The 7,145-nt window shown below is 46.1% G+C and overlaps 1 pseudogene; it reads left to right on the top strand.

Annotated features, from left to right (window-relative positions):
* Nucleotides 1-439: 439 nt before the first annotated feature.
* LOC100412404 (DNA (cytosine-5)-methyltransferase 1-like) lies at nt 440-3,593 on the top strand (annotated as a pseudogene).
* Nucleotides 3,594-7,145: the final 3,552 nt, after the last annotated feature.

Raw genomic sequence — 7,145 nt, 5'->3', positions numbered from 1 at the left:
AACCAGACTCCTGCTTTGACTCTCCACTCTGCAGGTAGTTTGATTATATGCTTACAGCAGGGCTAAACTCCCAAATGGGAGGAAATGTTTTATTGCACTGAGTTAAGCCTGTCCTCAGAGGTAGATTGGACTATTATCTAATCATTGCCAGAACTAGGACATTAGATCAAAATTCCAAAACCCAAGTCATTACTTTTTATAAATGTCTGCTGAAATTTAAAAAGCATATAGAAATCTTTTTAAAAAGTTTAGGCATTAAAGCAAGAAATGTCTGGATAAAAGTGTGCATGTGTTTGTGTATATATATATTGTGTATATGAGTGTGGTTTATATACATAAATCACTATAAATAAATACACACAGTAAATTTAACACTATAAAAGGTAAAAGCCTTCTTTTATTTTCAGTACTATTCCGTAAAAGTAGCCACTACTAACACTTTCTCTGTATATTTCCAAAAAGAAAGCAAACTGAAAAGGATGACAGAAGACAAGGAGAATGCCTTTAAGCGCCAGTGGTGTGGTGACTGCGAGGTGTGTCAGCAGCCTGAGTGTGGGAAGTGTAAAGCCTGCAAGGACATGGTTAAATTTGGTGGCAGTGGACAGAGCAAGCAGGCTTGCCAAGAGCGGAGGTGTCCCAATATGGCCATGAAGGAGGCAGATGATGATGAGGAAGTCAATGATAACATCCCAGAGATACCATCACCCAAAAAAATGCACCAGGGAAGAAAAAGAACAAGAATTGCATCTCTCGGGTTGGAGAAGCCGTCAAGACTGACAGGAAGAAGATTTACTATAAGAAGGTGTGCCTTGATGTGGAAACCCTGGAAGTGGGGGACTGTGTCTCTTTTATTCCAGATGATTCATCAAAACCGCAGTATCTGGCAAGGGTCACGGCGCTGTGGGAGGACAACAGCAATGGGCAGATGTTTCATGCCCACTGGTTCTGTGCTAGGACAGACACGGTCCTTGGGGCCACATCAGACCCTCTGGAGCTGTTCCTGGTGGACGAATGTGAGGACATGCAGCTTTCATACATCCACAGCAAAGTGAGGGTCATCTACAAGGCCCCCTCTGAGAACTGGGCCATGGAGGGAGGCATGGATCCCGAGTCCCTGCTGGAGGGGAATGATGGGAAGACGTACTTCTACCAGCTATGGTATGACCAAGACTATGCGAGATTTGAGTGCCCTCCGAAAACCCAGCCAACGGAGGACAACAAGTTCAAGTTCTGTGCTAGCTGTGCTTGTCTGGCTGAGGTGAGGCAAAAAGAAATCCCCAGGGTCCTGGAGCAGCTCGAGGACCTGGACAGCCGGGTCCTCTACTACTCAGCCACCAAGAACAGCATCTTGTACCGAGTCGGTGACGGCGTATATCTGCCCCCTGAGGCCTTCACATTCAACATCAAGAGCCCTGAAACGCCCACGGAAGGAGCCCGTGGATGAGGACCTGTACCCAGAGCACTACCGGAAGTACTCCGACTACATCAAAGGCAGCGACCTGGACGTCCCTGAGCCATACCGAATCGGCTGGATCAAAGAGATCTTCTGTCTCAAGAAGAGCAATGGCAGGCGCAACGAGACTGACATCAGAATCAGGCTCAACAAGTTCTACAGGCCCGAGAACATGCACAAGTCAACGCTGGCGAGCTGCCATGCAGACGTCAACCTGCTCTACTGGAACGATGAGGAGGCCGTGCAGGGCCGCTGCACCGTGGAGTACTGGGAGGACCTGCCCCTGTGCGTCCAGGAGTACTCCATGGGCGGCCCCGACCGCTTCTACTTCCTTGAGGCCTGTAATGCGAGGAGCAAAAGCTTTGAAGATCCTCCCAACCATGCTCGTAGCCCTGGAAACAAAGGGAAGGGCAAGGGAAAAGGGAAGGGCAAGCCCGAGTCCCAAGCCTGTGAGCTGAGCCAGCCGGAGACTGAGATCAAGCTGCCCAAGTTGCGGACCCTGGACGTGTTTTTTGGCTGCGGGGGGTTGTCCGAGGGATTCCGCCAAGCAGGCATCTCTGAGACTTTGTGGGCCAGGAGATGTGGGACCCTGCAGCCCAGGCGTTCCAGCTGAACAACCCTGGCTCCACCGTGTTCACAGAGGACTGCAACGTCCTGCTGAAGCTGGTCATGGCTGGGGAGACCACCAACTCCCTCGGCCAGCGGCTGCCCCAGTAGGGAGACGTGGAGATGCTCTGTGGCGGGCCGCCCTGAGCGGCATGAACCGCTTCAACTCGCTCACCTACTCCAAGTTCAAAAACTCCCTGGACACAGAGAGGGGAGTACTAAACACTGGGGTCTACTGGGGGGAAAAGGGGAGGGCCAGCGGGAGGGGGTGGTGGGGAGGGATAGCCTGGGGAGAAATGCCAAATGTGGGTGAAGGGGAGAAAGCAAATAAAACACTGCCATGTGTGTACCTATGCAACTGTATTGCATGCTCTGCACATGCACCCCAAAACCTAAAATGCAATAAAAAAAAAAAACAAACAAAAAAAACTCCCTGGTGGTCTCCTCCCTCAGCTACTGTGACTACTACCGGCCCTGGTTCTTCCTCCTGGAGAACGTCAGGAACTTTGTCTCCTTCAAGCGCTCCATGGTTCTGAAGCTCACCCTCCTTTGCCTGGTCCGCATGGGCTATCAGTGCACCTTTGGCGTGCTGCAGGCAGGTCAGTACCGCGTGGCCCAGACGCGGAGGCGGGCCATCATCTTGGCCGCAGTCCCTGAGAGAAGCTTCCCCTGTTTCTGGAGCCACTGCAAGTGTTTGCACCCCGGGCCTGCCAGCTGAGCGTGGTGGTGGACTACAAGAAATTCGTGAGCAACATAAACAGGTTGAGCTTGGGTCCTTTCCGGACCATCACGGTGCGAGACACCATGTCTGACCTGCTGGAGGTGCGTAACGGAGCCTCGGCGCTGGAGATCTCCTGCAATGGGGAGCCTCAGTCCTGGTTCTAAAGGCAGCTCTGGGGCATACAGTACCAGCCCATCCTCAAGGACCACATCTGTAAGGACATGAGTGCATTGGTGGCCGCCCACCAATGGCGAGATCTGCCCAACATTGAAGTGCGGCTCGGACGGCACCATGGCCCGGAAGCTGCGGTACACCCACCAAGACAGGAAGAACGGTCGTGGCAGCTCCAGGGCCCTCCATGGGGTCTGCTCCTGTGTGGAAGCCAGCAAAGCCTGTGACCCTGCAGCTAGGTAGTTCAACACCCTCATCCCCTGGTGCCTGCCCCACACTGGGAACCTGCAAAACCACAGGGCTGGCCTCTACTGAAGGCTCAAGTGGGACGGCTTCTTCAGCATAACCGTCACCAACCCCGAGCCCATGGGCAAGCAGGGCCACGTGCTCCACCCCGAGCAACACCGTGTGGTGAGTGTGCGGGAGTGTGCCTGCTCCCAGGGCTTCCCCGACGCCTACCGGCTCTTTGGCAATATCCTGGACAAGCACCGGCAGATGGGCAATGCCGGGCCGCCTCCCTGGCCAAAGCCATCTGCTTGGAGATCAAGCTCTGTGTGTTGGCCAAAGCCCGAGAGAGTGTCTCAGCTAAAATAAAGGAGAAGGAAGCTGCTAAGGACTAGTGTTGCCCTCCCGTCACCCATGTTTCTGGCACCAGGAATCCCCAACATGCACTGATGTTGTGTTTTAACAGGTCCATCCGTCCGTTCACATGTGTGGTACATGGTGTTTGTGGCCTTGGCTGCCATGAAGCTGTTGTGTGAGGTTTGCTTATCAGCTAATGATTTAGTAATCAAATTGTGCAGTACTTTGTGCGTTCTGGATTTTAAAAGGTTTTTATTATGCATTATATCAAATCTACTGTATGAGTGGAATTAAGACTTTATGTAGTTTTTATATGTTGTAATATTTCTTCAAATAAATCTCTCCTATAAACCACAAAAAATAATTATAGTGCATTAATATATGTAAATATTTATACATTTGTACCCTTTCCATTTTTAATACATGTAAGGAATATACTATTTGTCCTTTTACTCTAATCATTCAAAAAACATGAATTGGAATTCTTTCTGTGCAGGCACATGTAAATACTTCATTCTTTTTAAAAAATCAAGTGGTATTCCATTGTGTGTGTATCAGTCCATTCTTGCATTGTAAAAAGAAATACCTGAACTTTGGGAGGCCGAGGAGGGCGGATCACAAGGTCAAGAGATCGAGACCATCCTGGCCATGATGAAACACTGCCTCTACTAAAAATACAAAAATTAGCCAGTGTGGCGGCACGCGCCTGTAGTCCCAGCTACTCGGGAGGCTGAGGCGGAAGAATCACTTGAACCCAGGAGGCAGAGGTTGCGGTGAGCCGAGATCAGGCCACTGCACTGCAGCCTGGCGACAGAGCAAGACTCTGTAAAAAAAAAAAAAAAAAAAAAAAGAAAAAAGAAATACCTGAGACTGGGTACTTAATGAAGAAAATAGGTTTAATTGACTCACATTTCCACAGGCTATATAGGAAGCATGGCTGGAGAGGCCTTAGGAAACTTACAGTCATGGCGGAAGCGAAAGGGAAGCAGGCATATCTACATGGAAGGAGAAGGAGGAAGGGAGAAAGTGAGGGGGGTGGTGCTACACACTTTCAAACAACCAATGAGAACTCACTCACTATCCTAAGAACAGCTAGCGGGAGTTCGCCTTCATCAATCACCTCCCACTAGGCCCCTCATCAACACTGAGGATTACAATTCAACATGAGATTTAGGTGAGGACACAGACCCAAACCATATCAGTGTGAATCTTACCTATTGAACCATATTTTATTTAACATATATGAGAGTTCCAATAGCTATACTGAACAATGCTTAGTATTGCCAACCTTTTTAAGTTTAGACAGTCTCCATGGGTATAAAATGACATTTCACTGTGGCTTTAATACATAATTTCTTAATGACTAATAAAATTGAGTACATTTTAATGTTTATTGGCCATTTTTATATACTTTCTTGAAGCACTTAAGTGTCTCATTTTTTTCTTTCTAAATACTTTTTAATAAAAAAAGCTGTATTTTATCACATTTACGTTTTCCTTTCATTCTCTAGTGTGACAATTTTTGTGTAATATTTCCAAGCTTTGGACACGTAATTCTTTTTTTTCTGTTTTTTAAAAACAGCTTTATTGAGGTGTAATTTATATTCAAAAACTGTACCTATTTAATGTATGCAGTTTGATGAGTTTGGATATACACTTCTTTTTTTTATTGCATTTTAGGTTTTGGGGTACATGTACAGAACATGCAAAATAGTTGCATAGGTACACACATGGCAGTGTGTTTTGCTGCCTTCCTGCCCTTCACCCACATTTGGCATTTCTCCCCAGGCTATCCCTCCCCAGCTCCCACCACGCTGTCCCTCCCCATTTCCCCCAATAGACCCCGATGTGTAGTACTCCCTTCCCTGTGTCCATGTGTTCTCATTTTTCCTCACCCGCCTATGAGTGAGAATATGTGGTATTTCATTTTCTGTTCTTGTGTCAGTTTGCTGAGAATGATGTTCTCCAGATTTGACCATGTCCCTACAAAGGATGCGAACTCATCGTTTTTGATTGCTGCATAGTATTCCAGGGTGTATATGTGCCACATTTTCCCAGTCCGGTCTATCATCGATGGGCATGTGGGTTGGTTCCAGGTCTTTGCTATTGTAAACAGTGCTGCAATGAACATACGTGTGCATGTGTCTTTATAGTAGAACGATTTATAGTCCTTTGTATATATACCCAGTAATGGGATTGCTGGGTCAAATGGAATTTCTATTTCTAAGGCCTTGAGGAATTGCCACACTGTCTTCCACAATGGTTGAACTAATTTACACTCCCACCAGCAGTGTAAAAGTGTTCCTATTTCTCCACATCCTCTCTAGCATCTGTCATCTCCAGATTTTTTAATGATTGCCATTCTAACTGGCGTGAGATGGTATCTCAGTGTGGTTTTGATTTGCATATCTCTAATGACCAGTGATGATGAGCATTTTTTCATATGTTTGTTGGCCTCATGTATGTCTTCTTTTGTAAAGTGTCTGTTCATATCCTTTGCCCATTTTTGGATAGGTTTGTTTGTTTTTTTCCTGTAAATCTGTTTGAGTTCTTTGTAAATTCTGGATATCAGCCCTTTGTCAGATGGGTAAACTGCAAAAATTTTTTCCCATTCTGTTGGTTGCTGATTCACTCTAGTGACTGTTTCTTTTGATGTGCAGAAGCTGTGGAGTTTGATAAGGTCCCATTTGTCTATTTTGGCTTTTGTTGCCAATGCTTTTGGTGTTTTGTTCATGAAGTCCTTGCCTACTCCTATGTCCTGAATGGTTTTGCCTAGATATTCTTCTAGGGTTTTTATGGTGCCAGGTCTTATGTTTAAGTCTTTAATGCATCTGGAGTTAATTTTAGTGTAAGGTGTCAGGAAGGGGTCCAGTTTCTGCTTTCTGCACATGGCTAGCCAGTTTTCCCAACACCATTTATTAAACAGGGAATCCTTTTCCCATTGCTTGTTTTTGTCAGGTTTATCAAAGATTGTATGGTTGTAGATGTGTTGTGTTGCCTCCAATGCCTTTGTTCTGTTCCATTTGTCTATATCTCTGTTTCGGTACCAGGACCAGGCTGTTTTGATTACTGTAGCCTTGTAGTATAGTTTGAAGTTCTGTAGTGTGATGCCTCCTGCTGTGTTCTTTTTGCTTAGAATTGACTTGGCTATGCGGGCTCTCTTTTGGTTCCATATGAAGTTCATGGTGGATTTTTCCAGTTCTGTGAAGAAAGTCAGTGGTAGCTTGATGGGGATAGCATTGATTCTGTAAATTACTTCGGGCAGTATAGCCATTTTCATGATATTGATTCTTCCTAACCATGAACGTGGAATGTTTCTCCATCTGTTTGTGTCCTCTCTGATTTCGTTGAGAAGTGGTTTGTAGTTTTCCTTGAAGAGGTCCCTTACGTTCTTTGTAAGTTGTATTCCTAGGTATTTTATTGTTTTTGTAGCAATTGTGAATGGCAGTTTGTTCTTGATTTGGCTCTCTTTAAGTCTGTTATTGGTGTAGAGGAATGCTTGCGATTTTTGCACATTGATTTTATATCCTGAGACTTTGCTGAAGTTGCTTATCAGTTTCAGGAGTTTTTGGGCTGGGGTGATGGGGTCTTCTAGATATGCTATTATGTCAT

This window comes from Callithrix jacchus, chromosome 12, assembly GCF_049354715.1.
Source record: "Callithrix jacchus isolate 240 chromosome 12, calJac240_pri, whole genome shotgun sequence".
NCBI lineage: Eukaryota > Metazoa > Chordata > Mammalia > Primates > Cebidae > Callithrix > Callithrix jacchus.
Note: the sequence above shows the minus strand (reverse complement) of the source record. Positions and strands in the feature narration are given on the sequence as shown.